We start from the raw sequence: 20699 nt of genomic DNA on the forward strand, positions 1-20699 counted from the left end.
AAATCGAGGAATAATAAAAAAACCCGTCTCCCTGGCACTGTGCTCAGGTGCTGCACGCTGGTGTATAATGCGGGTAAAAAACAGGAGAAACTGAAAGTCATTATATTCACAACCAGAATTATGAATAAATTATCATCACTGGTTATTGTTATCAAAATGGAGAGTTTGTTCAGGAAGCCTAGGTAGGAAAAAAGGAATGTCAGGTACAGAGTGAGTGACAATATTTTAATAATGGCAAAAAGGAAAAGAACAGTGTCACAGCAAAGATCCATTAGCAACACACAAATGAAAAACATGAAGTGCATGCTGCTTTCATTTGAATAAAATCATCCAAAGTGTAGGAATTTGAAATAGCATGGCACCTGCTCTGAAAGAAATTTGGGAGGCTGCAGAGATGCCAATGGTCATTAAGTTAATGGCTCTTCAAAAGAGATGGAAGGAAAATCAAACTAATGAACTTGAATAAAATAAGTTCCAGTAAAGTCACCATTTGAATGGCAAACCCCACTGTAGAAAATTAAGGAAAAGCGCTCTCTGGAAAGTTTTCCATTTTCCAAAGAATCAACACTGTGAGAAATATCTCTAATTAAAATTTCAGAGACGGTCAAATAAAGTGAAACAAGGAACTTTATTTAACAGCGTACTGGGTGCATCAAACTTGTGACCCAGTTCAAGCACACCTGGATGGGAGGGACGAGCCCTTTTAAGACCCTTCAATTTAACATAGCCACTCCCTCACTCCTCCCATGCCAGCCCTCGCTCTTTTCTTCCTTAAAAGGCGAGCTTTGCTTTCTGGTGCAGCCCATTGGTTGTCCTCATCCACCTGTCAGGTTGTTTCCCTGCCCAGGCCGCATGGTTCCCTGGCAGTGAGCCCAGGCTGCTCTCACCACCTTACATTCTTCCAGGCTCGCCTTCGCACTGTAACAGTAAGCAAACAGAACAGTAAGTGACAATAAGTAGCAGTAAGCAGGCAGAACTATAAGCAGAGCAACAGGCAACCCCAAGCAGAGCTGTGTGTAGCAGCAGGTAGGCAGCAGCAATAAGCAACTTCAAGCAGAACCACAAGCTGTCCACCAGTCCCCGACCACAAAATGGCTCCCCAGTCCTTCAAACAAAATGGCTCCCAAGTGCCCCAGCATGAGGCAGCCATGGAAACCCCTGCTTGTAATAAAACCGTCCTATTTATTTCCAACAAACATCAAGGCTGCAACTAGACCACTGCAGTGAGAAAGCAAGAAAGGAAGGGAAGAGTCTGTTTAAATTGAAATATTTCAATGGCTTGCCCCTTTTAAAAAAGCAAAAGCTAGGTTAAATTATTAAAATCAATGTAATAAACTAAGGGAATGATTCGAGCTAATTAAAAAGAAAACAGCATAAGGTCAATATAATCTAGAGAGAGAAAAGAAAAACAAATCACAAAACTTAATTGGGCCCCTATAAAGACATAAAACAAGTTACCTCCCTTTTACCTTGTACAAAATTTATAGTGAGGAGACTTCGTTTAGTTAACTAGATAATAACACCTTTCTTGAAAATTTATAACTTTGAAGAGATAACAAGCTAAGTCTAAGAAAACATCTGTTGAATGTCTGACTTAACAATACATATTGATGCTTGTATGTAGATACACTCTTGTCTAAGAAAAACATCTGTTGAATTCCTGACATAACAATGTGTAATGTTTATGCTTATGTATAATGAACATTCATGAAGTAGCTGAGAATAAATATAGAACAATGTCTGCTTTGGGTGTGACAGGCATTCAGAGTTGCTCAAACTCCCCCCTGATCACCCAGCGCTGAATTTGCTTTTATCATATAATAAATTCTAATTGGAAATTACCCAGCTTTGGATCTCTATTTCTCACAATCAACAACACAAAGATTAACACACAATATAAGCTAAAACTGTCAAGAAGCCACGGAGAGTAAAACCAAAAAGCTTACGTGAAAGATTGTTGGGGAAGGACTTGCTCTCAGCTGGGCAAGGAAAGTGTTCCCAAGTCATTTGAGGAAAACCAAAGCCTCATGGTTTTTGCTTTGCTCTTCACCAAAATGTCAGCTGTAACCAGGTGGTTAACAAGGGAAGAGAATATACCCAACCCAAAACACAGCCCCACACCAGCTACTGTGAAGAGAATTAGCTCTACCCCAGCCAAACCCAGCACATGTTAACAACATGCAAACCAATGATCAAGGTAAACTAAGGAAAGAAACAATCTATTCAAGTAGGATGCTTACAAAAATAATCTGCAATTTTAGACAACACATTTAGAAAAATGGTTAAGTAATCTCCAAGCTATTAGCAATTCCTTTCAAGAACTCCGAAAAGACAGCTGAGGTTCCATGAGACCAGCAAAAAGGAAATAGTGTCTACCCTAAACCAGAAAGGGGTGGGAATCAGAGGCCAGTCACCTTTATTTTGTATCAGGCAAAATACTGGAAGAAATTATTTGTAAATTAATTGCAAGTTATTTGTAAGGCCTCAGACGATAAGTTGAATAATAATCAACCATAACATCAAAAAAAGCGCAAATTATGGAATCTTGACTGAAGCAAGGCTTCTGATGAAGCAAGGTCAAGAAGCTGGCTACACAACACTTAAGTGAAATGGTTACAAAATGGCGCTCAGAAATAGTGTCAAGTTTGCAGGGAGTCCTCCAGATGCTCACATCCCAAGTCCTGAACTGCTTCTGTGAGGCAATAGGCTAGGGAATATTTTTATCATATTTGTGGAGGATATCCTGTTCAGGCGGGAGCTGTAAGCATTTTGGAAGATGTAATTAGAATTGAACAAATCATGACAAGTTGGAACAAAGATCTGAACTAAACAGGATGTAATTCAATAAGGTGAGAAACTATTACATATAGCTGGGAATAATGGGCTGCAAAACTGTGAGCTGAAGACAAAGTGGCAAAGCAGTCACTTTACAGAAAATCTTGGTTCATAGCAGTTCACAAATAGAAAATTAGTCACCACAAAAAATGTGACTATGCTACTGAAACGTAGGAGAAGGCTGTAAAAGACAAGAGCGAAATAATTCTCCTGCTCCACTGAGCTCAAAATAGGCTTTCATGAAGAACAGAGCTCAGTTTTGGGCACCTCCTGGGAGAACGCAAAGAACGACCAGGAGCCCGCACAACTTGACCTTGAGTCGTACTGGAGCGCAACTGAAGGGAATTCAGTTGGACATCTGAAAACTCTGAGACATATCCAAGCCTAGAAAAATAAGAGACTTTGTGTAAAGAGAGCAGTCTGTATGTATACAAGAGAAGTGAATACTCATAACCAGCACATCTGTTTGAACCTGGAAATAACTTTTTGCAGCATAATGGACTCTCCAGCTAAAACATTTCATGAGAGTTGCTTTTTTTTTAGTGTACTTAATTCCTCATCTACTTCGTATCCTGAGGTGTGATAAAAGTCCTGAAGATGCTGTGGGGTCTGTGAGGGCTATAAGGGCTCTGAGGACTTTGAGAGCTGTAGAGGGTCATGGGGGCTGTGAGGTCTGTGAGGGCAATGGGGGCTTTGAGGTCTATAGGTTCTTTGAGGGCTCCGGGGTCTTTGCCGGCTGTGGTGGCTATAGGGGCTGTGAGGGCTACAGGGGCTCTGAGGCTTATGGGACTGTGAGTGCTCTTTGGTCTGTGAGCTCTGTGGGGGCTCTGATGGTTTGAGGTTTGTTACCACTACAGGGTGTGTGAGGGCCGTGGGGTCTGTGAGGCATATGGGGGATGTGAGCACTGTGGGGGTCATGAGGGCTATGGGGGCTTTAAGGGTTATGAAGGGCTACAGGGGCTGGGAGGGCTGTAGGGAACGTGAGGGCTATGAGAACTATCAGGGCTAAGAGGGCTGTGAAGGCTATGGGGGCTGTAATGGCTATAGGGGCTGTGACGGGCTTTGAGAGCTATGGGGGCTATGGGGGCTGTGAGGTTTATGGGGTCTGTGAGGGCTATAGGAGCTGTGAGGGCTATAGGAGCTGTGAGGGCTATGGGGCTGTGGGGGTTGTGAGGACTGTGAGAGCTATGGGGGCTCTGAAGGCTATAATGGCTATAGGGACTCTAGGGTCTATGAGGGCTTTGGAGCCTGTGACTCTGTAGGGGCTGTGATGGATATGGGGGCTATGAGGCCCCTGAGGAGGTAGGAAGAAGGACAAAAACTTGATTCCATAATCATCCAAATTCAGGGAGGAATCTTCTCCATCCACTGTGGCAACCAGAAAGAAAGCACAAACATTCCAAAGCAATGCTTGTGGAAGATTCGTATACACACACTGCAAAACTATTGAGACAAAATATATACAAATATTAATCAAAGCCATCAAAATCTTATTCAAATTATCTAGTATCTTAACAATACTGATCAAGGTTCTTCACACTATGTAAACAAACTTAAGTTAGAGTAGATATCCATCCTTTTGAGATCTTTTTAGAAAAAATGTTTTTTTGTCAGATTTATTAGTATCCATGGGGGTCATCAGAGACATTTGAGTTCCTGTATCAATCAGAAAATTCAAAGGTTGTTTTCTTGGTCCTACTGGTAAGTAGAGATGGGGTCCATCCTACTTCAGCTCTTCTGTGGTAACCTGCAATTGGGAGGCTTCATTTGGGAAGCCCTACAAGGTATAGGGACTAAGCAAGGAAGTCTGTGTTTACATGGGAACATAAAGCCTTCCCTGTTGTCAGTGTATGTACACTATACTTCCTAGTGAATCTGTGACAGAACCCCTGACCCTCAAAGCAACCCCTTCTTCTGCAAGTTCTGCAGAATAAGAAAATTGGAAGTTGGGTGAGAAATTGTTTTCTGAGGAAAATATGCATCACTTGGCTGTTGGTAAGATCTGACACCTAAAAAGGCAGCTGAGCCGCAATGGGTGTGGTATTCAAGTTTAATAGAGCACTGATCTCTCTTGGGCTTCAGAGAAAAGATGAAAAACTAAGAGCAACCAAGCCATTCTTGTCTGATAATAGTAGATTACTGTAACAGATAACTTCCAAAAACCTGAGAAACGGTAATTTATTATGCTATGCTGCAGCTCAGTGTTTAATAATTGTAAAGAATTACAGGGACCTGACACAGATTTCAGGTGAGATTGGTGGATCCAACTCAATTTTCTTTTCACCTTTACTGCTGAGAAAGGTTAGCGATACCAAAAATCATCCCTCCCACCAAGGAGATAAATTATCTTTTCCTGTACTTTTACCTAAAATAATTCCCTGGATTGTAGAGGCGCAAGCCTCTTATGGAGATACTGGTTGTGTAAGCTGTGCCTGGGCCCATCTGCATTTTAATAATATATGTCCGTGTAAAATATACCAGATTTATCTCCTGCCAATAAACTTACATGGGTGGATACATCGGTTCGTGGGAGTTGCATTGGTCTTCTGAACAGTATTTCACAGGGACACAGTTTTGTTGTTTGGTGAGGTCTTTGCCAAGATTTATTAACATTTAACAGTAGCACATACAAGACGTGGTGATTTATTTGGCTGTGGCATAAAATCCTGGTGCAAACTTCAGCACTGTCTCCTCCTGAAGTGCTGACTGTGATTCGGGGCGACAGCCGCCCCTCACCTCCTTCCAGGCAGACCTGGATCTTACAGAAGCTTTGTATCTTTGTATCTCTCTGGTTTTGCCCTTTTAGCTGCTGATATCGAAAGGCAGACCGAGGGTCAGTTTTAGAACTTTAACATTGCATTCCCAGCATTCTCCTTTCAATTTGTGAGCTTGAGAAGTACAAGGCAAAGCCAGTTTGCCTCAGCCTCTGCCTCCCAACCCTTGTGAGTTGTAGCTGTTACACCTCAGAAATCAGTGAATGACCATGTTTGCCCTCTGCTGGTTTTCAATGTTTAACTCATCTCTGCAGGGTAGAAACAATTTTATCTTGTCTATTTAATATGCAAGTAAGTGCATACATGCCTATGTGCTTCCTGTGGAAGGAAATCCAAGGAGAAGATGGAGTTTTGTATGAAAATAGAGGACACTCCTTTTTTTTTTTTTTTTTTCAGCTCTGTGTGTTAATGGAAACGATAAGAAAAACTGCTGCCTGTGAGAGACAGTGATAAACTGCCACATAAACAACCTTCTGATATCAAATTGCTGAAGTCCAACTACAGTCGAGTTGTAAAGACTGAGGATTTCACAAGGAAGATGAATAACTTACTTTTTAGCTCTTATTTTTCATTCAGGTAGCACATGTCTGCCCAGCAGAGCCACCAGAACACCAGTGCCCCCAAAAGCATTGGGGACAATAAGACTGGAGATCCTGCGGCCTCATGTATGAGAACAAGAAAGTGCTTCTCAAAAGAGTTGGGGTTTGTGAACAGGCTACAACTTTTGCCCATATTGCAGCCTTCCATGTGCCTTAATGAGCACATAAAAAATACCCATTCATCTCTGAGAAACTGATGACACTCTTGCTAAAATTAAATGAATATAATATCTTAAAAATGTATACACAATGCAAGCTCCATCTGTGCCCACAGGATGTTCTGATCCTTTCACTGTTGTTTCTTAAGCAATTATATCAGTTGCTTATGTAGAAAAATAACACCAAAAATACTTAACCAGCGAAACCACAGACACTTATCTCTTCCTGTCTGGAAACGAGAGTCAATTCCACTATTAGTTATTATTTTTCATTCCACTTACTGATTCCCTTTAGTGATTTTCCTTTTTCTTCTTCTGTAAATGACACCTCCTTCACCTGCTGGAATCAAAGAAGAGTAGGCAGCATCATATGACATGTCACATTACTGAAGCCTTCAAGCAATCTTGAAAGAATCTTTTATTAACAATGAAAGATATCAACTTCTTTTTACAAAACCGGTGTTCTTTTTAAGCAAGTTAAAAAATCAAATCAAAAGTTGAAATGTCAAATTCAAAAAAAAAGAACCATTTGTAGTGTACATTTACAATTCAGAAATTTCAGTGTTTACTGCTGAAATTGAACTGCTGGAATGGTGTATTAACAGCTTTTTACCAGCACAGTAATGAGAGAGAGGAAACTGAGAATACTGTGCTGAGAAGAAATTCAAAAGTGGAGGAGGAAATTCTTATCAAAAAGGTAGGGGTTTGTGTGCATGAGAATGGGCCTGTCAGAGAAGACGTGATATGTAGAACCTGGTAAAAGAATAACAAAAATTACCATACAGAATGATCTCCAAAAAATAACCTCAGCCCATCTAAACAAATTTGACATGTTCTCAGGGAAAATAATTTTTTTGTGAACTGTTTCTCAAGCATATACTGGAACTACATATATACAGAATATAGAATATATTATACATGTTACATATTAGATATATAATATAGATATATATTATAGTATATATTATATAAATATATATTATAAATGAGATTTTTTTTTCCAAGTCTCTTCTGAAATCCCACTATGAGATGAGGTATCAAACATGTCTCTCTGCAATAACGTGAACAACATACTTTTTAAAAACTGCTAGAACTGAGATCTGAATAAGCAGCTACTTGAGATCCACACTAACATAAAACCACCTAAACTTGCTTTATGCAGATATTCATAACATCAGGAGTAGCTAAGGTTGGTCCTTGATTTTCCTGTGGGAACTGACAGTCCTATTTGCTGAAAGGTGCACTAGGGAAGTCTTGTATCAGGCGTTCTCAAACAAGACAGTACAAAACTTGGAGTCTTTATGGGGGATACTAAGCAAGGGTAACTCCAGGAAATCATCAGCATGTTTTCCTTTACTGCGGAAATGGGATGTGACTGTCTTACAGAGATGTAAGACAGTCCTACTTTTTTCTTGTAGTAAGAGTGCTTTCCCTGGGAAATTCAATTGGAAAAATTACTCCGCCCGCAGTTTACTCATAATGCATTTACTGTGACTTGCATGAGTGTGGAGGAACACAAGGTCTAGCGGCTGGAACAGGAGACCAGACCGTGGGTTTATTCCTCATCTTGCCACTGCTTGCTTTGTGAACCTGAGAAGTTTCTTAACCTTTACAATTCAGCTTCCCCTGCAAAGTGAGAGTAAGGCTGTGGTTTTACATGCAGCTAAACAAAGGTATTGCTGGAGAGAAACTGTGCTAGCTGTATCGCCCTCTCTTGTCTCTTATTTCTCTCAGTTTTACTGTACACAAGGAAATCTGCCAGAAAGGAACAAAAATTACATTGCTAATTTAGGCGGTTTGAGGTTTTATGCACATACACACACACTGAAATTCTTATAAAACATAATTGTCTGAATAGTTTAGCATCTCAACTCATCTATTACCTTCCTAAGCTCAATAAAAGGCTGTTGTAAAATGTGATGCAGCAGTGTTATGAAGGAAAAGAACTAGTTTCAATCTAAGTACCGCTGGAAGAAGGAAAGGAAATAAAGGATTGTAGTTGTGCTTTTCTGTTAAGACAGAATAAATAGAAAAGGAAATAAATCAAGGAAGTGCAAGATAAAGAGGTGGCAGCATATGGCACTTGGCTGCTGCCTCCGCCTGGGGGTGATTCAGAAGCCAAGCAGATGGTGATTTCAGCAGAGGGCACCAGAACAACAGGGATGTGCTGTGGTACTGTGCCTGTGCCTTGCTCTGCCTGGTGGGTCTGTCTACACACCTGCTATGCTGCAAATTCTTGTACTTTATATTGCTTCCAAATTTTTGTCACACAGAGAGAGATGTATTAAATGACAGGGGAAGCTCTGGGATTGAAGCTAAGCAGGAATTACATGTAAGCAAAAGGGCAGTAAGTAGCAGAATGAGAATCTGGGGCATATACCCCTGAGCCAGCATTCTGCATCCCTAAGCACCAGCGGGAGAAGGAGGAGGAGATGGGACAGTTAAGTAAGTGAAACTTCTAATGAGAAATCATTGAGGTTTCTTATTACCTCCCTTATAATTTCTTCTTTTTCCACAGCAGCTGCAACCAGAGGGTATATTTACATAGATCTTTTGCATTCCGAGTAGCCTGAAAATACAAACATTAATAACTGCACGGAGAGTTTGCAAATTTATTATGTACAGCATCAAAGAACTGTAAAAAGTTTTCAATGAGATGTTTGGCAGGTTTGCAAATTGAATGTTTGGGAGAGAAGCAGTCATGGAGGAACTCTGATTTTACATATATGCACTTTACATTCCTGTAGATCCTTCAGGATTCTCTTGCACAAAGGAGATCTAAATCTTGCCTCTTATGGTGGAGACACTGAATATGTCCTTCCACAGAGGAAGGCTCTACTTTGCTACCATCCTCTTGTTTTCAAATAAGCACATATAACAACCTCTAATAGTTGCATCTGCATCCCATGGGCTTGGATGATATTCAGCATACTCTTTAATAAATACTGGAATTTTTTGAAATGATTACATTGGACAGATATGGTCTTCTGCTTTTGTCAGTGGAATTTTATAAAAGTGCAGGAATTTAGGTTTTGTTAACGAGATGGTCAAGCACATACAAGTGCTAAAGATTTTCTTTTTTGTTATCTGTGGTTTACATGCTTGGTAGTTTACATTCACACATCTTGGCTGTGTGAATTAACAAGGGCATTTTTTACATACTTGCAGCCACCTGGAAAAATACGTCATCCTTGTCTTTCATTCTGATATCACAGGTTTCAAAATGAGAATTTTTCCATTATTATCAGCTTTACTGCTCACGTTGGTAACTAAAACAGCAAAGTGAAACACTGCCAACACATTTTTAAAATATGTATTTTTTTATAAAGACAGCTATTCTGGTAGCACAATTCTATATCAGTTTTATATGAAAGAGCAGTATAAAAATTGAATGGTGAGATGACACCATTCGACAGTTACACTGGTATTTTACCTATTTCTCTCGGTCATACCGGCTAAAATGAGGAGTCATTTTTAAGGCATAATCTGAAGAACATTACTAGAGTGGCCACAAATGTCAAATCCTAGAACCATGCCTACACATTATCCCCTCTTGGATGGAAAAACAAAAGAAAAAAAGGAATTTAAAATTTAGACTATATGTGGTAGAATCAAACTAACTCCTGTGGGTTTTTAAGCATGTCATGCAGGAAGAAATGCTGTGTAACTGGGGAAAGCGGACATTAAAACTAATCTAGATACCTCATGGGAGCAGCTCCCGAGGAGAGAACAAGCTCACCTACAAATTTCTGAACTTTTAGAAAACAGAATAAAGAAAAGGCATTAGAAGTATTAGAAAAGTATGACTGATGGAGGTGTAAAATGGGTTTGAGAATTAAAGGTGTAGTGTTACATAATAAGAACCATAGGCCATTTCAGGTCCCACTTCTTTAAATTTCAACAGCTGCAGTACCCTATGTTGTAATACTGCAAATTATTGTTAGCGTGTTACTGGTGATGGAATTAAATGCTGAGGGAAAACATAAACTACCTGAAAACTAAAAGCTTTCCACAATACAGGAACAATACACAGGAACCAAGTATAGAAAGTGGCAGAAGTCTCCAGACTGGATTATTAAAACCCAGACTGAACAGAACACCAGAACACCACCTGCTAGAAACTAGGAAGTATCAGGATGTCCTCAGGCCTTAACCATTTCTAGTTTCTGTGACTTTAAACCAAGGTTTAAAGAACACTGGCCATTTTAGCTCCTACTGCCATCTTCTGCTTCTGCTCACAACACTGATAACTCCAGCAAGGGTCACATTTCTGTGTAACATTTAGGAGAGGCGTCTGCAAAGGATGGCTATTGCTGGTTGGAAATTTTCTGTGGTATAGAATCTCAGACTGGTTTGGGTTGGTAAAGGCTATCTCATTCCACCCCCTGCCATGGCCAGGGACACCTTCCACTAGCCCAGGTTGCTCCAAGCCCCGTCCAACCTGGCCTTGGACACTTGCAGGGATCCAGGGGCAGCCACAGCTTCTCTGGGCAACCTGTGCCAGGGCCTCCCCACCCACACAGGGAGGAATTTCTTCCTAATATCCCATCTAACCCTGCCCTCTGGCAGGTATGTAAAGTTTTAAATTAGAGTAATAGGGTGAAGAGAGTACTTAAATTGATCTAGAATAACGTGCAAAGATCCTGTTTAATAGAGGACTGATTAGATAAGCATATAATGATTCAGATTTGAATTTTATTTTTTAAATTTTTAAAAATTACACTGCAGTTTGCCAGTTGGTTATATGAAAGATGTTGCTTCAGGACAAAGACTCTTACATTATTTATACAGCCGTTAGGAACAAGTAGTATGAAGGTTTCATTGAGGCATTGCAGAAAGTATTACAATGCCAATATAATGATAAAAATATAATAATGTACTAATGCGTGATCATCTCCAACTTACAAATCTGGGTAAGTATAATATTCTTGATTAAACTGTTCATTCAGCTACTTAATTTTGTGACAATGGTACTAAGGATTCTGATGTTTACATTGCTTGTTTTAGATTTCTCTTGGTGGATTTTTAAATTTTTCCTGTTAATCTTTTTGAAGCAACAATAAAATAGTCATAATGCTTAAGACTGACATTTCCACGTTAAACTTCCCAATTTATCACAGAATCGTACAATGGTTTGGGTTGGAAAGCACCTTAAAGCTCCTCTGGCTCCAAACCACCTGCCATAGGTATGGACACCTTCCACTAGACCAGGTTGCTCTAAGTCCCATCCAACTTGGCCTTGAACACTTCCAATTTACACTTCTTTTGTAACTCACACTAAGGCTCTTGCTAAGTTAAAGGTGGTATTTGTAAATATGTTACCTTCTGGTGGTAAGAAAATATGGTAAGAAAAGCCAGCTTTCAGAAATTAATAGCTGTTCTTAATAATGTTATTTAGGCTTGATAAGCACTAGGCTTGTTTTGGTGGACAAACCTAAATAATAGAGATGATTTCTACAGTAAAATGGATAGTTACTACCATCACATTTCTTGTAAAATTAACATGAAAATCTGTCTGTGGTCAGTGCAAGAGTCAGAAGTAGGAGCTGAAGAGTAACCTCCCCCTGTGTAGTTTTTCCTTGTGTGTAGGAGTTTAGCTCTGTGATTTATTTCTATGTTCTATCTGGATGTCATGACCCAGCTTCCTTTTGCACGTTGCTGTCTTGGGTCTCTGGCTCTGGGCCTGGATACTTCTGACCTGACGTTGCTCTGTTTAAATTGTATTTTGAGCTCATGCGACGCTGCAGTTCGGATATTGAACTGATAATACACTGTGTGCTCCTCACGGTGTTACAAACTGAAAATAGAAATGCAGTGATTCCATACCCAACATCCCACACAGTGGCCTCACACCAGGATTGATCCCACAGATCTGGGCACAGACATGACAAAACACCTGGGCAGTAAGACGGGGACACTGAACACTATTTTTGGTCTTTAATTTGAAAACACGTGGATAAATTCCTTAGTATTTTACACCATATTCACATTCTTGTAAATGGGCATCAGGTCGGTGCTACCTTCAAATAACCTGATGGCAGATAATTAGCTCTCGTAACATTTTAAAACTATCAGTCGGTACGTGCTAAGTAAATGCTACGAGTCATTATGAGGCATTTTACAAGGATTTAAAATTTCTTCAGTATTTCAACTATTTCTGATACTGCCATACCGGAAGGCTTGGTGGGTCCCCAAACACCTTACCTGTGGTGTTGTTAAAGCTGAGGATGATTTCAGTGGGTCCTGCAGCAAATAAAGCTACGGGGGACCTTCTCCAGCAGCGAGTCCAGCTCTGCTCCTTCCCCTGGGGCTGGTGGGCAGAGCGGCGAGGGCTTTGCCCTGAACGGTCGCCTAAGCGGGAACAGCTTAATTTGTGTTATTTTCCCTTTAAGTTAGAAAATTACCCAGCCCCAAGCTCTTAGGTGTGTTGGCGTGAGGCAGTCGCAGCGGGGAAGATGAGGGGAACCGCAGCGCTCGCCAACACAGGAGCATCCTGAGGGAGAGAAAATGGCGGGCGGGGGCCCTCGGGAGGGTCCCAACACACAGAGCACTCCTCAGGCGGCACTCGGCGTGTGAAGAGCCGCGACCTCCACCCCGATGCCCGTCTGAGCCCGCTAGCAATGAGAAGATGAGGTGACAGAGCGAAAACCACCCCAAAATGGCGCGAGAGGGCAACGGGGAGGTATACCGGCCCTCACAGACCGCCAGACGCCCTCTCGGCCTTGGGTGACAGTTCCCCCGCCCAGCCCTGCCCAGCCCAGCCCTCACGCGCTCAGCCGTGCTCGGCTGTTTATCCCTGCCCCGCCCGGCTGCTCGGGGGGGAGGCGCAGGAAGGGGAGGCAATGCGGGGAGGGAGGGAAGGAGAGGAGGTGGTGAGGGGAGCAGCGAGCAAAGATGGCCGCTGGCTGGAGGCGGCGGCGGCGGGGCGGCGCGGGCGATGGGCGGCGCTGCCCGGGGCCGCGGGTACTGCGGAGAGGCAGGCAGGCGCTGTTTTCAGCCTCTGTGCGAGCTGAGGGGCCGGTTGGGCGCTGCGGGGAGGCCCGGCCCGTGTGGTGAGTGCGCCGGATCCGCGGGGGTGCAGGGAACAATGGGCTGCGGGAGGGCTCGCCGCCTTGCCGGGGAAGGAGGCGGAGGGGCGGGCGTGGACGAGCTGATCTCCAGAGGTGCCTCACAACGCTGACAGTTCCGTGGTTCTGTGCCTCGCCGGGCCTCAGGCTCCTTCCGGGCTCGATTTTCGAGCGCCCCGGGCAGGCGGGGAGGGACCGCAGGTCTCTGTGCCCGGCGCAGGGAAGGCGGAGGGCGGCTGGGTCCGGGCTGGGGGTGGGGAGAGGCGGCATCGCCTCAGGCTGCGGCGGCCGAGGAACAGGCGGCTTTTGTGTGTGCCCTGCGACTGCTGTTGTTTTTCTGCGTGCCTAGAAAGATAGGAAAACTCATCTCCGTGTCGTGTTGAACCACAGCGATGCGGGAATTAATACCCCCCGTTCTCGGGACATCCCCCCTCCCCTGGCCGTGGCTCTTTTGTCTGTGGCGCTTGAGGGAAGAGCTAGGTGGCCTCGGCTCCCTCTGCGTGGGGACAAACCGTGGTGAAACCGCACAGGAACTCCCCTGACTTTCACTAATTTTTCCACCCTGGTGTTGTTTTGGCCATTGGATTCCGGGGCGAGGGTAGGTAAGGTTTCATACCGGGAGCGTGGTGGTGGTGTAACTGCATTTTAATGTGCTTTAGTGGTTGGGAATGTCCTGGTGTCAGGTTTTGTCCTCAAAAGCCATTTTGAGGCCTGTGCTGTTTTAGAACAGGGAACTGATGCCGGGGTTTTTTCCTCCTAGGAACTGGGAATGTTGAATTTTCCTCCACATGCCTTTTCCCTCAGAGTAGCTATTTTATTTTATTAATTTCAGTCAAGTGTGAATGACAAATCGCCTGTCCCTCTGCTGGTAGCTACTGTTTTCTGGATGTTTTTGCCGTATTGAAAAATGGCTGAAGTGGGTAAAAAAAATTGAAAAATTTACAAAAATTATTAAAAAGTTCAAAGTAACCTGGGCTGTGGCTGAGCTGCTTTAATCATTGTAACTGGTTTAGCAATGCTGTTGTCTAATGACTCTGCTGGAAGAGAAATGCAATTGTTAACTTCACCATTTATATTTTATTCACATCATATAGCCACAGAGGTGTTAGATAACACAGCAGTACTATGAAGCAGAAATTAATGTGATCCTAAATGTACCTTTTTTTACCCTATTCAGCCTTATAAGGATATGGAGGGCATTAATTTTATCAGCTATAAATGTCTGTATTGCTGTGTTGGAAGTCAGTGGAACTAATAAGAGACTTCATAGCTGCATAAATAACCCACATTCCAGGTGCAGTGTGTACCTTATTGACAGTTTCTAAGCTTTACCCGGAGCACCATGGCTTTCTTCAGTGCATTAACACTCAGTGCTGATATGAAATTATGGCTTCCACTAACATAAATAGAAGCAGACGTTATCAGGCACCTTTTCTTTTCCCAGCGATAGCTTATGGCTTTGCCTTCCTGTCCCAGAAAAGGGTCTGTCAAAGCAGACAGCTTGACAGGCTGCTTGGAGGGAAATTTAGAAACACAGTTACCATCAGTACAGTCTGTTTTGACAACCAGAAACTTGAGTGGTGAGCTTGTCAATCACCTGTGAGCAGCAGGAGCCTTGATGGAGATGAGTGGGAAGTAACTTGTGTGGTTTCTGGTGGTTTGTTTGTTTTTGTGGGTTTTTTATCAGCTCTGTATCCAGACTAGCTTAGTTCAAAGCAAAATATTTTATAAATTTACAATGAGATGATTGTACGCAGATAATTTAAAAAACCGGTGTTCCAGTGAACAGATGAATGTATGAATCTGGAAGTTGTAGACATCAATAAGGCAAGGTTTAATTTAGGGGCATCTTGAGACTTGTGTATTATTATATAAAAGTGTTCCTGCTAAAGCAGATGAACAGAACAGGATTGCTTTTGGAAACTTCTGCTGTGATACCAGTGATTCACCAGCAGTCTGGGTGGAAGCCATTATCAATCTTGTTGAATTAAGCATCACAGAAGCTGAGATTCAATGAGAGTGTTTGTTAAAATAGTGACTTAATTTTTTACGTAAAAAACAGCATTTTGTACAAACTTACAAAAATGCTGGTTTGTAGGTTGTGGGTGATGCTGATGGTGGTTACCTGTGATAATGATGGCAAAGACTAACATCCCATTTAATTAGAGTCTATATCTCATAACTAACCAGTACTGTAAAAGGGTATTTGATGATACTGAGGGAATTGACCTTTCCCAGTCTGGAATATGTAATGATAGGAATGAAAATTAATGTTTTTATTTTATTTCGTCACCAAGAATTATAGTTTACATGCTGGATACCTGGGAAAAAATGTTTCATCCATTTGAAAGAACTTGCATAATCGTAGCTTTCAAACAATATAAAGTGTGAAGCTGGACTAGAGGGAAAGAACTCACCTGCATTTATTCTCCCAAACTTCCCAAGCATCTCAAAATAGTGATGCAGCAGCCACTATGAGGCATCTTTAAGTAGGTGACCTTTATAAAACTTTTTAATTTTTTGCAGAGCCTGCTCATTGTTTAAAATTCTCTTCCCCACTGAATCATTTTGCAGATGAAAATCTGTGTGGTTTTTTGGTGGTTCTTCCCACACCCAGTAAATCAGGTGGTTGTGTGCTGGACCATCCTAAGTATTACTGGCTGTTAGGCCAGGAAAAACAATGTGTCTCAAAGTACATGAGAGATAAGCCATAGGGGAATTTGTAATTTGAAGTTAATGCCCTGAACTGCACTTGGTAACGAATATGAAACCATTCTCACACAGAAATAAAGATATAATATGGCCCTGTTGTGAAAGATCATTGTATAAACATGCTGCACCAGCCGAAATTTCAGCGTGACCTTCAGGATTCCATGTAGGCTCTGTTACAGTAACGCAGCCTGAAGTCGAGGGACTGTGATAACCGAGAAGGAAAACCACAGATGTTTACTTACGTTATGTTACTTTCCTTTCGGCACAGAGATTCCACGGTGAACAGTGAATTAGGTGCAGTTCCCATCACTGAGTGTTACCACTTGTTTTTCTCAAGAAGCATCTCTCGATGGTTATCGTTTGCATCAGTTTCATTTTCTTGGTTCATAGTAAAAGTTGAACTGGTATTGGATTTCCAAGGACCAGCTGATTTCTGAGGAGATTTTTTTTTAGTTGTGGAAATGCGTTAACAGGCAAGAAAGTGAGAAAGTCTTGTCAGCTTCTTGTAAATAGATTTTCTGGTATAAAAATAATTTCTGGCTTGAGGAAATAGCTTTCCTGTTACTGTGTGGTAGCAACAGGTTGTGTTGCTATCAGCTGGAGAAGGATGGCAGTTTTGTGATAGAAATACCAAGATTTCTAAATCATTTGCTGTAAATGTGTGTGGTCAGAGGCAGCACCAGTTGTGCGCTGCTCTGTGTTGGAATGTCTAGAGAGGTGTGTTTCATGCAAGTGTGATGTGTGTCCCCCACCTCCCATTAAGTTTTCTTCCTAATGCAGTGAGAGGGAAGGCAGTTGCACGTGGTCTAAGGAAAATTTCAGCAAGTAGAGATGGCTTATTGTATATATCAGGGAACACACACACACACACACACACACAGACCTGGACATCCAATGCAGACTTTTACATGAAAAGTTATGCCCTGCATACTGGGTTGTGTTTTTTTCCCCCAGAAAGTAAAGTATCTCGGGAAGCCTAAGAACCACGTGTAGAAAAAAAATGTCTCTTTGTGACTTGATTGTTCAAAATAGGTAAGGACACACAATGTTAGCTGCATTGTTAAAATGAAGAATTATTAGGAACGTGGAGATAGATCTTCATATGAGAAATAATGAGGAGGGGAGGGGAGGCAAGGCACAAATGATTGTTTTTCTTCTTCTGCTACATAGGAAATGGAGGATATGCAGTTAAACTGAAAAGTAGGGGAAGGCTGGCTGAAGGAACCTATCTTTCATTTGCCTCACATAGCTTGTGACAGAGTTGCCATGTAATTTGATACAAAGAATCAAATTTCTTTGAGAAGAGAGTATTTGTGTCAGGGAATACTGTGGTGAGCCTGGAGTTCAGTGTCACGGAAGATGGAGGCTTTATTGACAATTATGTCTTCCAGCCATAAAGTCACTGAAACCACCATAAGGACACATTGTTCTTGCTGTATAGGCCCCTCTCACTACTGATTTCTTGCAAATCCACTTCTTTAAAGCATTATTTCTCAGTTGCACAAATATTTGGCACTTGAGTATCTGTTATGTTAATCTGAGACAGGACTGTACTTCAGCTACGGGACAACTGAAGAAACAAAGCCTGTGGTGTGGCTGAGTGACTACAATGTGCTATTCTGGGAAAATCTAGATCTTGCAGGTGGTTCCTGATTTCTTTCAGTTTGTTTCTTGTTTTAACAAGGACAGTCAGGCAGGTCTCACCCCTCTACTATCCTAGTTTAATAAATATTTTTTAAATTATCTAATTAACTACTCTTTAAAAGCAGGCTGTTAAATTAAAATCCGGGCATTCCAGACGTCATTATTTTTCAAGATGCTCCTGTGTTGATCAGACCCTGTGAGTATAAGCCTTGAAGGTTGAGGTATGGTTGGTTTTAAACCTGTTCTTGATAATAAAATGCTGCTTGATCAGCTGATGGAGCAGGAGTGCTTGTGACCTGATTCTAAATGTCTTCTCAGCACTTCCTCCTGAACTCTTTTTGAGCAATCACTTCAGTTCAAACAGGGGGGAAAATGAAGGGTGTTCAATTACAACTTTTAACTTCCCTACTGTTTTCAAAGGAGAATCTTGTCTCTTTGTTGTGCATTGGAGGTCTTCAGGGACCTGCAGCTAATTATTTTTGATAAATTGTGGCAGGCAATATTGGACCCCAACTCAACTATCTCTTGGCAAAAGGAGTGAGGTTCAGGGAAGGCATTGCAAAATGAATCAATTGAAATTCATGCCAAGGGGGACGGTTTTAATTACCTACTTATTAATAAACCAGCTTCTGTGGAACACTCTCAGCGTTCAGCAGCATTTAACTTTCTCTGTGCTTTGTTTTTAGAGTAAACATTATTCATACTGACTTAGCACTCTTCACTTCTTGTAGCAATTGTGCTTGAATCAGTAACTCCTCCATGTCTTACTACAGTGACTGTAATGTAAATGCCCTTCAAAAGTGAATGAAATAAAACTCTTATTGTTGACTTACTTTTCCTGTAAGTCACATTCTTTCAGCTTGTTCTATCCCCACCTCCATTCCTTTTGTTACCACTTTAGAATGGAAGTCCTTCAGGTACTATTTGATGTTAGAACTGTACAAACAATGAAAGTGGTAGGACTTCCTTATCCCGTGTTTGTATCTGATGAATCTGGTACTCACAGTATGGCAAGACTAAAATCTTTTGTCCTTTGGGGTTTAGGGCAGTTATGCAGGACTAATGATAATAAAATCTCGCCTTTCTGTTCTCTGGGAGGCTCAGCAGAAAATGTTCTCCTGTCTTTACAAGGGAACATTGTTAATGAAATCTTGAAAAATCTGCTCATGCTTGTGAGTCCAGTGAAGTAGTCACTCATCTCTGTTGGTGATGTTTCACAATTTAAAATTCCTGTTTCACTTTACAAAAACCAGGCCTGCATTTTGTGCCACAGTGAAGTGTTTGGAGTGGTTTGAGGAGATAGGAAACAGCAAGGTGTTGTCCTGCTTCACATAGGAGGTATGGAAAAAAGAGTAGGAATTGTGGAGCAAGTCTCAGCCTCCACCTCTATAAATGAAACATCTTCAGTTATATATGGTGTGAAGTATTTCTTCAGCTCTTCTAGAACAATGAAGTCTGTTTTACAAGGCATTTGGGCAGTGGGTTCTAGACATGTCAGAGGGGCTTCTTATGGAATGACAAAGTACCCTAATGTAAACAATAGAACTAATTAACCAAATTTGAAAGATCTTGATGAATAGTTGTTTACTATCATACTGGAATTGTCATTGGTCACCTGCATTGTTATTAATTATTGTGTGGGTAGCCATTAATATCCAGCAATTTTTGGAAGCTGGAAGATGAGCAGCTCTTATTTAGCAGCTCCAAAGGACAGTAATTCTTGGCCTTACTTGCTTTGTAAAGGGAACGTGGATTTTAGTTCAAAAATAGATCAGAACAGGGTAAAGTGTCTCACAAATTACTAAAGCAAGTACAAAGAAAACACCACTCTGCCATGTGTCTTTCCAGACTTGAAATTATTTTTCTGTAAGGAATCTTTATCTCTTTGCTTGCTAAAATGCGTCCTTGTAGGATGTTTTTTCCTGGATACGCGGGTGTCTTTACCTCTCCTGTTCTCTTTAAGGATCTTTCATTCTCTGGTATTCCCTATTTTTCTTTTAATTGTTTTTTAATTTACCTTTCTTCTGATATGAGCCACTATTCAATCCAGCCAGCTAATGCAGGTAACAGAGATGCCTTATTGCCCCTTAACTTCATTGCTTTATAATTCAGACTTGCAGGATGGATTGGATGGATTGTTTGGATCGTGGAGCAATAGTGGGACTCTTTGTTCTTGGACTTTGCTGGGGACTACCGAAATGTCACTGCTTCCTCTGGGAAGAGTGGTGAGAGGTTAGGGAGCATTGTTCATGGCACCCTTCCTTGTGGCCACTTTGACTGGTGCTGTAAATTTGACAGAAGAAAGATGAAATAAGCTAAACTGGCCTCCTGAAACAGACTGGGTTAGTTAAACCAGAGGCTGCGACTCAGGCTGTCCTTCCTGTTTATGAGTCATTCTCCCATTTAATTGCTTGAAAAGGCCTCCTGTGGAATTAATTAGAAGAGACATCTGAGTGCCGCAAAAAACTTTAGTTAAAATGGTGAGTTTTAATTTTAGTCTCCTTTTTTTTAACCAGGCCCTAAGGATGGAAGCCTGGACACTGTAACTTCTTTGTGAGTGATTCTTACAGGTGGGGAAAAAAACCCATTATTCAGGAAAGTGAGAATTAGTTAAACTTTGGTTGTTTGGGGTAGACCAGACTATTTAAAAGAGTAAGTGTTTTGTTGCCTTTTCCTGAATTGAAGATGTCTTTACTTCATGATTCCTCTGGTTTTCTCTTCTGAACCATTTTAAGGATATATTTGTTTTAAGAAGCTTCAGGGAGACAAATAACTTGTTTTGCATGGATAATTGTGATTTAGTGCACAGAAAAGGTGCTCAAAGTAAGGGTTGACTGTGTTTGGAAACCCTTTGAAACATCCCATATCTGCTTTTTTGGTAAGAGGCTGCCTATTGATAACAGGATGTGA

General features: G+C 41.5%; 1 protein-coding gene and 1 long non-coding RNA gene across 11 annotated transcripts in view; one reads left to right on the forward strand and one right to left on the reverse strand.

The window, feature by feature from the left end:
* Positions 1 to 609: 609 nt before the first annotated feature.
* Positions 610 to 13114, reverse strand: LOC108641540. 2 transcript variants are annotated; one of them, XR_003916262.1, is made up of 4 exons: positions 12571 to 13114; positions 8856 to 8935; positions 6649 to 6706; positions 610 to 5644 (listed from the first exon to the last, which is right to left on the reverse strand). It is a non-coding gene; the product is annotated as an uncharacterized LOC108641540 (long non-coding RNA). The 2 variants fall into 2 exon arrangements; XR_001922068.2 differs by lacking the exons at positions 610 to 5644; positions 6649 to 6706 and adding an exon at positions 7342 to 7992.
* Positions 13115 to 14012: 898 nt separating this feature from the next.
* RC3H1 (ring finger and CCCH-type domains 1) overlaps positions 14013 to 20699 on the forward strand; it is a 60036-nt gene continuing 53349 nt past the window's right edge. For all 9 annotated transcript variants that reach the window (XM_018083816.2, XM_029964023.1, XM_029964027.1 and 6 more), the window contains exon 1: positions 14013 to 14031. The gene's annotated coding sequence lies outside the window, so the exon portion shown is untranslated. The remainder of the gene's footprint in view (positions 14032 to 20699) is intronic.

This window comes from Manacus vitellinus, unplaced genomic scaffold (genome assembly GCF_001715985.3).
Source record: "Manacus vitellinus isolate BGI_N305 unplaced genomic scaffold, ASM171598v3 scaffold_68_pilon, whole genome shotgun sequence".
Classification (NCBI taxonomy): Eukaryota; Metazoa; Chordata; class Aves; order Passeriformes; family Pipridae; genus Manacus; species Manacus vitellinus.